Here is a 14,312-nt window from a genome sequence, read left to right as displayed (position 1 = left end):
TGGGCAAGATACTGGGGGCAAACTACATGGGGTCAAATTACAAGTGGGCAAGATACTGGGGGCAAACTACTGGGGGCAAACTACTGGGGGCAAGCTACAGGGGGCAAACTACAAGGGGGCAAGCTACTGGGTGGCAAACTACAAGGGGGCTAACTACTGGGGGCAAACTACAAGGGGGCAAGCTACTGGGGGCAAACTACAAGGGGGCAAACTACAGGGGCGCATTACTACTGGGGGCATAACTACAGGGGCGCATTACTACTTGGGGGCAAACTACTGGGAGCATTACTACTTGGGGGCTAAACTACAAGGGCATAAACTACAGGGGGACATTACTACTGGGGGCATAACTACAGGGGCTAAACTACTGGAGGGCATTACTACTTGGGGCAAACTACAGGGGCTAACTACAAGGGGGCAAACTACATGGGGCTAAACTACTGGGGGCATAACTACAGCGGGTAAACCATTGGGGGCATTACTACTTGGGGGCTAAACTACAGGGGGGCAAACCACAGGGGGGAATTACTACTGGGTGCTAAACTACAAAGGGGCTAAACTACTGGGGGTATAACTACAGTGGCCAGAGGCGTCGCTCTGCCTCTTTACACCCGGTGCGGGGGGGCATGGCTTCGCGGATGGGGCGTGGCTTCACAGGTTGGGGTGTGACTTTGTGGGATGGGGGCGTGGCTAGCCGTCCCGACCCCCGTTTTCATCACGCCAGTGGTCCAGGAGGAGCGGGCTGCCCCGGGGAGTGCTCTTTCTGCAGGGGCGGCTCCTGCTCAGTGACAGGAGCTGGGTTGCTGCACTGTGATGTAACAGTGCAGCACCTGGCTCCTGTCACTGAGCAGGAGCGGTCACTTTGGTGTCACCCCTCAGCGGCCCACACCCCCCTTCTGACGCCAGTGACAGGGGCTAAACTACTGGGGGCATTACTACTTGGGGCTAAACTACTGGGGGCATTACTACTGGGGGCTAAACTACTGGAGGCATAATTGCAGGGGGCATTACTACTGGGGGCTAAACTACATGAGGTCTAAACTACAGGGGCTAAACTACTGTGGGCATTACCATTGGGAGGCTAAGCTAAAGTGGAGGTAAACTACTGGGGTAATTACTGCAGGGGCATTACCACTGGGGGCTAAACTACTGGGGGCATAACTACTGGGGCTAAACTACAGGGGGGCATTACTACAGGCGACACTACTACTGGGGGCAATACTACACAGGGGCATTACCAGTAAGGGCATTACTAATGGGGGCACTACTAATGAGGGCATTGTAAAGGGGGCACTTCATAAGGGGCATCACTCCTGGGGACATAACGGGCACTACTACTGGGGGCATTGCATAAGGGGCACCACTACTATGGGCTCTATATAAGGGGCACTACCAGTACAGTGGACATTGCATAAGGAGCACTAATGCTGAGGGCATTGTATAAGGGGCAATACTGCTGTGGGCATTGTGTATTACGGGTTGCTACTACTGTGGGCATTATTACTATTGTGGGACCACGCCTCTTTCTTTTTGAGACCACGCCCCTTTGTTGTTGTTGTTGTTGCGCGCAATATCTTTATTACATGCGCACCGAGGGAGGGGGGGGGGAGTTCCACCTCCTCTCTAGGACCACTTTAAGCACTGTGTACAACTATACAGGTTTGCCACAATCAGGACTCCCACAATGAAGACCAGAAAGATGCAAGCTGAGTGAAAATTATTTTTATGATCTATTTTCAAAATGAAAATCTCCAATGGGAGCTGCATAGTTTAAGATAGTGGGTAACTAGGTTTCTACTTCATATTATAATTTATTTAGAAGGTGCCACAAGGGCTCCATAGTGCCGTCTAAGGGGAAGAACTGAAAAGATGCATAAGCATAGATTAATACATACAGAATCTATAAGGGATATGGATGGACCCAATGAGAGAAGAGGGCAGAAAAGGCAGAGTTAAGAGGAGGGCTGGAAAGCTAGAAAGACAGCAAGACAGCAAGCTTGAAGTCTGGGAGGATGGATACAAGTCTAAAGGCCCATACACACTGGGTGATTTTAAGCTGAAAGCAGGTCACTTTTGGTGTTTTGAGCTGCTTTCAGTTCAAAACCGCCCAGCGATGAGCGGTGAGCACGGATGCGCGCCCCCGCTTCATTGCCGGTGGCCGCCGTTCATCTGCTGGTATTACAAGCAGATGAACGGCGGGGTGGACGGCTTTCCATAGGGGGAAAATAGCGCAGTGTGTATGCACTGAGCGATTTTCAGCCCAGTGATGTCAACAATCATTGCTGTGCATACACGCTGGGCAAAAAATGCCCAGTGTGTATGCACCTTTATGGAGCTAGTGAAGGCATTCCAGAGGTTTGGTGCATCCGGGAGAAATGCTGCTGATCGCGAGAGTGGGAAATGATGATCAGGATGGAGAAGAGGCGGCAATCATTAGCTATTTTTTTCCTAGTCAACTGGTGGTCAGTGCATACTAAGCCATTGCATCTTCAGCCCCTTGCCTGCCCTCTCTATTGTGGATTTTCAAACCTAATTACGCTTCCAGGAAAATATGTATATAAGTATGGGTTTGGATTATTAAGGCAAAGGACATCAACAGTAATTGTAGCACTTTGCAGGAAGGAGATAAACACAAGATTTCATTACTAAGCACCTCCAATCACCCACCTACCTCCAGTGCTGGCAACAGAAATCATGGAACCCAATACAATGGTTTTGGGTAACCATCATCCCAGGCTACATGGCAGGTAAAGGGCATTTGCTTTACACTTGCCAGCCTCTACTGCACATGTGCCGATCTCCATAAAAATGATGTGGACACCATTTTCCTGGTGAATTTCTGTAGTGCACATGCACAGATCTCCATAAACGCAGTGCAGGAGAGGTAAGTATTGTGAATGGGTGCAGGGTGTGCAGAGTGGACCTTCCTGGACCAAGAGGCCAGTATGCACTGCACACCCTGCACCTATTAGATATACATTGTGTGGCACCACAGAAAAATGGCACATGTGCCCCTTTAAGAGAGTCTTGCTTGCGGCTCTGCAGCCGAAGGAGAAGCACTGGCACAGGTGGAGTTAAGGTTAGCCCATGGTCCGAGCAGCTGGGAGAAGCAGGGCCTGTTGAGAAGGAGAAGGTGGAGCGAGGAGGTTCTGAAAGGCAAAGGAATGTGGAGCAGAGTGGCAGCTGAATTCAGGAGACAGCCGCAGGACACTGGGCAGTGAAAGCTGTGCTGCTAAAGGAGAGCAGTGGGGTGTTGCCGGGGAGCCAAGTGCCGGAGAGCAGGTGTTGAGACTCCACAGTCGGAGATCGGACACCGCCAGGCCTGTTGAGAGGCATGGATGCCGTGGCCATCTTGAGACAGCGATGAGCCATCTGCAACGGGTGCAGCCAGCGTATACCTCTGTTACCTGAGTCTGTGTGAGTACTGTAGGAAATTGACAGCTCAGCCACAGGCAAGTGTGCTCTTCAGCCTCCACAACCTGTCTGTCTCAGACTGAGCAGTACTTAAATGGGGGGCAGCCAGCAGTGCCATAATTTGCAAGTTAAACCCACACAAGTGGTGCCAAAAAACTGAGTTTAATGCAGCTCCAAGGGAGATATTTGTTCTGAAGGACTGAGTTTTATGCAAGAGCAGACAGACAGTTATTTCTGGAAGGACCAAGGGGCCTTTTTTTTTACTAAGCTTTAGATGGAGATAAAGTACACAGAGATAAAGTACCAGCCAACCAGCTCCTAACTGTTATATACCCAGCCTGTGACATGGTAGTTAGAAGCTGATTGGCTGGTACTTTATCTCAATGCACTTTATCTTCATGTAAGGCTTAGTAAATAGACCCCTAAGTTACTTATGCAAATACAGATCTAGCCCTGCAACTAAGAGAGACTGAGTTTGTTCTAACTAAAAGTTCCTCATTGCCGTTGTTAGAGGCCCTTACCATTCCTTCATTACTTACAACCTCTTTGAACAAAGAACTGAGTATCATTGATATTTTCCTAACTCAGGATTCCCCCAATATCTGTGTGACCATTCCCCAATTGGCATGCTGTGGAGCAGCAGATTTCAACCAGAGCTCCAACGATATTTGCCCGTGAAGATATTTGTTACCTTGGCTAGGGAAAGTTAGAGAGCTATTATTTAGTATTACTGAGTATATTGCTATTATTCTTATTATTATCATCACATTATAGAATGGAATGCACAGTGTCTGATAACGAGATTTATGGTAAGAACTTACCTTTGTTAAATCTCTTTCTGCGAGGTACACTGGGCTCCACAAGGATAGACATTGGGGTGTAGAGTAGGATCTTGATCCGAGGCACCAACAAGCTCAAAGCTTTGACTGTTCCCAGAATGCACAGTGCCGTCTCCTCTATAACCCCGCCTCCCTGCACAGGAGCTCAGTTTTTCGTTAACCAGCCCAATGCAGTAGCAGGAAAAGAGACAACAACGGTTAGTAGCCACATACACCACACTCTCACGACAAGAGAAGTGTCAGCGGCTAATGCCATACCAACCCAAAGAAGCTAAGTGTGTCAGGGTGGGCGCCTTGTGGAGCCCAGTGTACCTCGCAGAAATAGATTTAACAAAGGTAAGTTCTTACCATAAATCTCGTTTTCTGCTGCGGGGTACACTGGGCTCCACAAGGATAGACATTGGGGATGACCTAAAGCAGTTCCTTATGGGAGGGGACGCACTGTAGCGGGCACAAGAACCCGGCGTCCAAAGGAAGCATCCTGGGTAGCGGCAGTATCGAAGGCATAGAACCTTATGAACGTGTTCACTGAGGACCACGAAGCCGCCTTGCACAATTGGTCAAGGGTCGCACCATGGTGGGCCGCCCAAGAAGGTCCAACAGACCGAGTAGAATGGTCCGTAATGTGAGCAGGAGCCGACAGACCAGCCCTCACATAAGCATGTGCAATCACCATTCTAATCCATCTGGCCAACGTTTGCTTGTGAGCAGGCCAGCTCCGTTTGTGAAATCCAAACAGTACAAAGAGAGAATCAGATTTCCTAATAGAAGCAGTTCTCTTCACATAGATACGGAGAGCCCGTACCACATCCAAAGACCTCTCTGTGGGAGACAGATCAGGAGAAACAAGTGCCGGAACCACAATCTCCTGGTGAAGGTGGAACAAGGAAACCACCTTAGGTAAATATCCGGGACGAGTCCTAAGAACCGCCCGGTCACAGTGAAATATCAGATATGGGGAACTACAGGACCAGGCACCCAAATCCGACACTCTTCTAGCTGAAGCAATAGCCAGCAGAAACACCACCTTAAGGGAAAGCCATTTAAGATCAGCTGAACCAAGAGGTTCAAAAGGAGACTCTTGTAGCGCCTCCAAAACCACCGACAAGTCCTAAGAAGCCACAGGCGGGACATAGGGAGGTTGGATACGCAACACACCGTGAGTAAAGGTATGCACATCAGGTAAGGTCGCAATCTTTCTCTGAAACCACACTGACAAGGCAGATATTTGAACCTTGAGGGAGGCCAGACGCAGGCCTAAGTCCAGGCCCTGCTGAAGAAAAGCCAACAACTTGGCTATACTAAACTTGGAAGCGTCATAATCGTTAGATGCGCACCAAGCAAAGTAAGAATGCCAGACCCTATAGTAAATCCGAGCCGAAGCCGGTTTCCGGGCCCGCAACATAGTTTGAATGACCGCCTCAGAAAACCCCTTACCCCATAAGACGGAAGCTTCAAGAGCCACGCCGTCACTGACAGCCGGGCCAAGTCCTGGTAGACACAGGGGCCCTGAACGAGGAGGTCTGGGCGTTGTGGAAGTAGAATTGGAAGCTCTGACGATAGGCCCTGCAGGTCTGAGGACCAGTGCCATCTTGGCCACGCTGGAGCTATGAGAAGCAGATTTCTTTTTTCTTGCTTGAACTTCCGAATTACCCTGGGCAGGAGTGACACCGGAGGGAACACGTATGGCAGCCGAAACCTCCATGGCACCGCCAGCGCATCCAGGAATGCTGCTTGAGGATCACTTGTCCTTGCTCCGAAGACCGGAACCTTGTGATTGTGTCGCGATGCCATCAGATCCACGTCTGTAAGGCCCCACTTTTCCACTAGTAGTTGAAACACTTCTGGATGGAGGCCCCACTTGCCGGCATGTACGTCCTGACGACTGAGAAAGTCCGCTTCCCAATTCAGGACTCCCGGAATGAATGTTGCCGATATGGCCGGTAGATGGCGTTCTGCCCAATGTAGAATCCGTGAGACTTCCTTCATTGCCAGAGGGCTTCGAGTGCCGCCTTGATGATTTATGTAAGACACTGTGATGGCGTTGTCTGACTGCACTTGAACAGGACGGTTCTGAATTAAATGCTGGGCTAGGTTCAATGCATTGAAGACCGCCCGCAATTCCAGAATGTTGATTGAGAGGAGGGACTCCTCCTTGGTCCACCGACCCTGAAGGGAGTGTTGCTCCAGCACCGCGCCCCAACCTCTTAGACTGGCATCTGTCATCAACAGGACCCAGTTGGATATCAAGAAGGGACGGCCCCTGCACAATTGTTAGTCCCGGAGCCACCAGAGCAGCGACAGACGGACCTCCGGAGTCAATGAGATCATTTGAGACCTGATCCGGTGAGGCAGGCCGTCCCACTTGGCTAGAATCAGCCTCTGGAGGGGGCGAGAATGGAATTGAGCATACTCCACCATGTCGAATGCTGACACCATACAGCACCTGCATCGCTGAATGTATCGACACTTGCGGACGAGAAAGGAAGCAACGAATCCTGTCCTGAAGCTTCAGGACTTTCTCCTGACACAAGAACAACCTCTGGTTGTGAGTGTCCAATAGCGCTCCCAGATGCACCATGCTCTGAGCAGGGACCAGGAAGGATTTCTTACAGTTGATGAGCCACCCGTAGGCTTGTAGAAACAGGACTGTCATATCCAGATGACGTAGGAGTAGTTCTGGGGAATTTGCCAGGATTACCAAGTCGTCCAGATACGGCAGTATCCCGACCCCTTGACGGCGGAGTACCACCGTCATCACCGCCATGACCATGTTGAAGACTTGCAGAGCCGTTGTTAAACCAAAAGGTAACGCCCGAAACTGGAAATGGAGGTTGTCAATCGCAAACCTCAGGTATTGCTGATGTGACGCTGCTATAGGAATATGCAGGTAAGCATCCTGTATATCCAGGGAGACCATGTAGTCCCCAGGTTCCAAGGCCAGAACTATAGAGCAAAGGGTTTCCATACAGAGCTTGGAAACCTTCACAAACCTGTTCAATGCCTTGAGGTTGAGAATGGGCCGGGAGGACCCATTCGGTTTCGGGACTAGAAACAGCGGAGAATAGTACCCCTGGCCCCTCTGCGCAAGAGGCACCTGTACTACGGCTCCTGTATCCAGGAGGGTCTGTACCACCGAAAGTAGAGTGTTTGCCTTTGTCTGGTCCAACGGGACGTCTGTCCGGCAAAATCGATGATGGGGTCGGTTTTTGAAGGCTATGGCGTAACCTCGAGTGACGACTTCCCGTGCCCAGGCATCTGAAGTGGTCTTCAACCATTCCTGGGTATACCCTAGAAGCCGGCCCCCCACCCTGGGATCCCCCAGGGGGAGGCCCGCCCCGTCATGCGGCAGGCTTATCGGCCTTGGAAGCTGGCTGACGGGCCACCCAAGCTCTTTTGGGCTTTGGCTTACCAGGTTTGGAAGTGTGGGCCTGCTTGTTGTACGCCTGACCTTTTGCTTTACCTGAAGGACGAAAGGGGCGAAAGGAAGTACCTTTAGCCTTCGACACAGAAGGAGCGGTACTTGGCAGACAGGCAGTTTTGGCAGTAGCCAAGTCAGCCACTATCTTATTTAAGTACTCCCCAAACAGAATATCTCCCTTGAAAGGGAGTACCTCCAGGGTTTTTCTAGAGTCCAGATCCACAGACCAGGATCTCAGCCACAATATCCGGCGAGCCAGGACTGATGTAGTAGAGGCCTTGGCTGCTAGGATACCGGCATCAGAAGCCGCCTCTTTAAGATAGCGAGAAGCTGTGACAATATTTAACAAGCATTGTCCAGCATGGTCAGAAGAGATTTCAGCTTCTAACTCCAAGGCCCATGCTTCAATAGCCTCTGCAGCCCATGTTGCTGCAATAGTGGGCCTTTGTGCAGCACCTGTGAGGGTGTAAATCGTTTTCAGACAACCCTCCACACGTTTATCCGTAGGCTCTTTTAGAGACGTGACGGTAGTGACAGGTAAAGCTGAGGAAACCACCATTCTAGCCACATGTGAGTCTACTGAAGGAGGCGTTTCCCAATTCTTAGACAGCTCTGGTGCGAGGGGATAGCGAGCCAGCATCTTCTTTTGAGGCACAAACTTCATACCCGGGTTTTCCCAGGGTTCCTGACGTATATCCACTAGGTGGTCAGAGTGAGGTAAAACTTGTTTAACCACCTTCTGACGCTTGAACCTATCTGGTTTCTAAGGAGGGACGGATGGCTTGGGATCATCCGTAATCTGCAGAATCAACTTAATAGCCTTCAAAAGATCAGGAACATCCACATGTGAACTGCCCTCCCCATCAGCCGTATCTGAGTCAGAACCTGTGGGGTCAGTGTAAGTGCCGTCTTCATCAGACGAGGTGTCAGTGACAGCAGTGGATTGTGAGGAGACAAGAGCTCGCTTAGAGGACCCCTTGGGCTTAGGCGAGCGATGGTCAGACTTTTTAGTAGTCAGGGACTGGTTCAACTTCCTGAATTGAGCAGATAAATCGTCCGCCCACGGCAGGTTAGCTGCAGGGACCACATACGGCTGTACCGGCATAGGGGGTCCCATAGGGGGCGTTAGTTTATTAACTAGCGTATGTAGAAGCGTGGAAAAAGCGGCCCATGGTGGGTCATTATGTACCCCATTGCCACAGTCCCACTGGCGGGCAAGGAGCCCCCAGAACCAGAGCCCCCAGCTGCTATATTTTCCTCATAGGGGTCTGTGGCTTCAGCAACACCTGTAGTGTGTTCAGCCCCAGAACCGTTACCCTCAGAAGCAGACATGATATAACTTGCAGTATCAGGTAACACAGTACAATTATCAGCAGCACAATACCTCTTACCCAAACCCCTGCGCAGTGTAGTCAGCACTAGCAGAGATAAAGGAGAGATATGGTGACTAAATCACAGAGAAAAATACGTATTAAAGTATATCTTTGTGAAAATCCTATATCAATATAAAACCTGACGCACCAAGCCCCCTCAGGTTATAGAATATAGGGATAGCAAGTTGAGTGAAAGACACGAAATGGACACCACTCAGCTAGCTAATGCATACACAGATAGTCACAGTCTGTACAATGCAGAGGTTATTACTAACAATAATACTGCACTGGACTAGCTTATATATATATAGCTATGTAGACAATAGATATAACACTGCACAGTAAGAACTGGATGTATATCACAGGATAATTGTACTAGAAAACCCTGACTAAATGCACTCTTTCTTAACTAGCACTGTCTAAAAAGGCAGGTAGAATACTTAAGTGTCATGTAAAGTCACAGCACTGACATCCAGGCGGCTTTACACAGGAGGATTTGCCCAAGCAGTCCCAGGAACAGTGAAGCTGAGAGATAATGGCGCCCAGACACTGACAGGGAGTGAGGGAGAGACAGATATGCAGCTCCAGGGTGGGAACATTTGCGGGAAATGGCGCCCTGGGGTTGGGGGAGGGGCTTCAGGTCTAAGCCTTATCCCCCCTGCTGGCAAAACCACCGGGTACTGTGGGCTACTGAAAATGGTTTAGAGTGAAAACCTGACCTGCATTCATGCCCTGGTGATCTAGTGGAATCGCCTGTACTGCCACAGTGTCCACCGCCAGCGCGCGCGGCCCGCCTCCCACTGACCGTGCCGAATCGCGATAAAGACCGACCCACTTACCACCTCCCAAAGCGCGGCCACGCGATCCCAGAGAGCCCCCGTCATGTGTGCCTGACTGTGAAGAAAGCCGAAGCCTCCCGCTGTAGTTACCCGGCAACCAGGGCTCGGGAGTGCACAGCGCCGCTGGGGAGAGCTGGAGTTGCAGCAGTGAATGTCTTCTGACATTTACCACCGCTGCTGCCCTTGTAGTCTTCACTTTTTTTCTTCAAAAAAAGCTCTTCTTAGGGCTGCCTGGAGCAGCCCCTCTGTTATGTGCCTGCTTACTGCAGCACCAACTACAAAACTGAGCTCCTGTGCAGGGAGGCGGGGTTATAGAGGAGGCGGCGCTGTGCATTCTGGGAACAGTCAAAGCTGTGAGCCTGTTGGTGCCTCGGATCAAGATCCTACTCTACACCCCAATGTCTATCCTTGTGGAGCCCAGTGTACCCCGGAGCAGAAATTATTTTATGATTCCAACAAATTTCTGTTATGATTTCAACAAATGTATGTTAATGTGTGATTCCAATTATTCCTCATTTGTGATTCCAATTACTTGTCTTTGCATACTGGATGATCTTTTACAGTGTGAACTGTAGTGAATTGTATATTCCTTTTCTTCTTGCATGCAAAATTCTTCTTTTTGTGATTTCCAACCAAGCAACGTTCTTTAATCAACCAATCATCCCAAACTCAGAGTTTATTACAGATCAATAAAAAGACTTCCTGTTGGAATTGCTGACTCACTTATGATTTGAAGAAGAGAAAAAGAAAGACTCTATGTTGGGGCACACTTGATGTTGAAAATTAAAATTTAGCTTTTATTTGTGAATTTATAAAATTTCTGATACATGTAAACATTAAAATATCACCTCCACATTCAATATAATGGAAAATTACAGATAATTATCTTTTACAAATAAAGTAAATCTGATTATTTTCATTGGAATGCATCTGAGGTGAAAATATTGAAAAGCATAAGAATTTTACAATGGATATCCAAAAAAACAGATGCACTGGTAGACTAATCAAGACTGTAATAGTCCAATTATGTGCTATCTGTTATTGTCATCTCCTGGTAAGGGGGATACAGTAGGTGTGTCTAGATCTATAAGTCAGATAAGAAAAAAGTACTTAGAGATAGTATCACATAGAATAATAAAGATGGTAGAGTCAGAGGCTGTTCCAGCACTTCTGCTTTTTGTCCAGGGCAAGTTTTACTGCACCTGATATTCCCTTGCGGTCTCCCATCTAGGTACTGATCAGGCTTAACACTGCTTAGCTTCCAAGATCAAACGAGATCGGGCTTGCCCAGTGGAATGTGGCAGTAATTATCCAAATAGGACAAATGAGAGCGTGTGGTTAATGACAAAACCAAAGATAGAAGTACTTCTGCTGTCCAATGATTTTTGCACAGGTACTCTGTTACCGTAACATTGCAGAGAATGGTTGGCTGGCAATTGGATGAGAGAGTACCGAAATAAGAGAAGTGTATTGTAAGAATAAGTTAAGGGCCCCACCTTCTGCTGTCCAATGTCATATAATAGATTTATAGCGGACAATGGATGAGAGAAGTAGGCTAACTCAGCTTATTGAAATGAAAGGTCATTAAGGACTAAGATCTTAATAGGATGAATTTCTTCAGAAAAAAGAATAAGTATCAGAAGAAATAAATGGTATAATCAAATCATATTATTACGTCAGACACTGTATGAAAAAACACGGATGATCATACATGATCAAGCATATATCAATTTTGGATATCACAGATCTGTATTGACTATTACAGATTCAAGAAAGCTGTTTAGTAAAAGAAACCTTTCATAATTCAAACATATGTCCAGATTCTGTGCAAGATTGTACTAATTATATTATAGATTGTACATTGTAAATCATGCTGAAAAGTAGTTTGACCAATAATATCAAGTTCAAAGAATTCTGCATAAATGTATACAAATGCTGGTTTATCTGTTCCATACAAGTATGTCCTATTAGCCTAAGACACAAGGGCAGAGATTGAACTGTGCAAAGGTATTCAAAACGGAAATAGGTATGATTTTCACATCATCAAGGTTACCATGTGTGAATGTGAAAATCAAAGTAAACCTGTGATGAAATAATCTCTATTGAATAATAATAAGTTTGACTACAAGATTTAGGGGTCTATTCATGAAGCAGTGAAAAGAGTGGAGAAGTAAACCCGAGGAGACGTTATCCATGGCAACCAATCAGCTGCTCCATACAATTGTATAGAATGCAAATTATAAATGTTACTTCAATGCTGATTGGTTGCCATGGGCAACTTCCCACTGGCTCACTTCTCCACACTTTTCACTGCTTCATGAATAGACCCCTTAAATACCAAATGTCCTACAAATGGAAAGCCCAAAAGGGCATATACAATACCAGGAGATGACAGTAAGTGTGCTGAACTGTGCACAGCTCAGCTCCACATAGTCACAGACGGCCGTTTCACCATAAGGATTGCTTGTTCACTGTGTCTAGCCACTTGAAAAACGCTATTTTTATACCCAAATGGGGCGGGGAAAGTATAAATATAATTACCAAACACAGGTGTGGATAATTCAAAAGTTCCGTCTGCCCGGAAAGCCGCATCATGGAACGTCATTTCCGGTTCTGGGTAGAGGACAGGTGATGGAGGTCTATTGAATAGATATTTGTTGCCCATCTTAAGAGTACTCATTGTGCGTTATTCATAAAGCTAGCATCGCCACCATAGTAGTGCTTAAAAGAATTATGAGGCGAGTGGGCAAGATTTGCCACCAGTGTACTGAATTTCGTCAGCCGGAAGGTTGCGTCAAAAGGCGTCACTTCCGGTTCCGGATAGGGTAAAATGACGCGGAGATCCCTTTCATGTATATTCGTTGCCAAGCAACAGAGTTCCGCTGCCAGGCAACAGGGGTTTATGTTATAAAACAATGTCAAGTTGTGGCAAGCAGTATAACATGCTTAATATAGCGGTCTAAGACATGATTAAAATTCTAATGCAAAGACGCTGTATTGTATTTTTAATGCTTTGTAAAATAGAACAAAGGTTAGGGTAAAACATCTATTTTACGTTCCTTTTTGTCACCCAATCTAAACACCAAAGGGTAACAGTTGCTAGGTAATCCATCAGGGTTTAACCTTAATGATACTGAAGTATGAGATATATGTGCTGGTGTGCATATTGACGAAATCATAGTGTGGATACTTTCTTTGAAAAAGCTGGGAACCCCCTCAGCGAAACACGTCAGACATCCCAGGATACAAATTGGATTCTGTTATCTATTCTACCAATTTGGACTTATGTGACCTGAACCAGACCTGATCACGATGCTGAACATGGATGGAAACTAATTGGGCCATTGTCAATCCAGCTTCAAATCAGGCTACAGGGGACTCCTGCTGCCTCAGCAGTACCAACTGCAAATATAGGACCCCAATTTTCAAGCCTGGACAGTAACAAACAGCTAGGACCCATCATCCAAAGTTCGGGACTGAAGCTCCATCTTAAGGTCGGAATTAAAGGAACAGGACACATCCATTAAAAATCACCACTCCAACATGGACACAGAATCCACAACGATTATCAAGGGGTGACTATACATTGCCTCTTGCTATTCATTTTTATCTTTATTTTCATTTATACATTTTTTTGTCTGCCTATTTTAGATATACTCGTATGCCTTAATCTTCAACCAATTGTGCATTGTAATTACTCTAAAGGAAGTAATTCATCAATTTTACATTTTAATGTTTTATAAATAAATTCATTTATTCACTTTCACTTCACCTGTATTGCAATACTTTCCTCAAAGAAGCACAGTGTCCTTTTCTTGTATATTGTTTAAACGTTGGGATTGACTATCCCTGTGTTTGACACAGCAGCTTGGCGAACAGTGCCCATTTTAGCGCCAGTCTTTGAAATATTGGATTATTTCTTCTTTTTTTCTAGACATCTGAATCAACCCAGGCAGGCATGCAGTGTGAGTTGACAGGCAGTGTGAGTTGGGCTGGCAGGCAGTGTAAATCTGTGATCAGTGATCAGCATACTGAGGTGAAAAAAACACATCTTTCCTGCATTTTACCATTAACAATTTTTCTCTTATCTACATAAGATGCATATTTTGTGCAGCCAAGTTGCCCAGACCTGGTATGCTGAGAGTGGCTGTTTGGCAAGACTGAAGACACAGTGCATGAGGACACATCTATTACAAGATACAGCTGATCTAGCTAACATTAAAATATTGTTAGGATATGGTGCACTCTGTACCTGTCTCCTTCTGTGTACCAGTTTATGGGTGCATCCCCTAGTGTTAGACCTCTAGTGCCAGGAGTCACTTGGAGTCGGTGTTATATGATGTAGTTCCTGATCCTCCATCTCAGAGAGAGTGATTAGAGTGTGGCAGAGACTGAGAGACAGAGTTCTGGTGTACAAGTGTGCAGA

At 47.0% G+C, this 14,312-nt stretch overlaps 1 pseudogene; it reads right to left on the bottom strand.

Annotated features, from left to right (window-relative positions):
- Positions 1–11,076: 11,076 nt before the first annotated feature.
- Positions 11,077–11,195, bottom strand: LOC134896153 (5S ribosomal RNA; annotated as a pseudogene).
- Between the last annotated feature and the right edge of the window lie 3,117 nt (positions 11,196–14,312).

Source organism: Pseudophryne corroboree, chromosome 3 (assembly GCF_028390025.1).
Source record: "Pseudophryne corroboree isolate aPseCor3 chromosome 3, aPseCor3.hap2, whole genome shotgun sequence".
Taxonomy (NCBI): Eukaryota; Metazoa; Chordata; class Amphibia; order Anura; family Myobatrachidae; genus Pseudophryne; species Pseudophryne corroboree.
The sequence above is the reverse complement of the archived record's forward strand: the minus strand, read 5'-3'. Positions and strand labels throughout refer to the sequence as shown.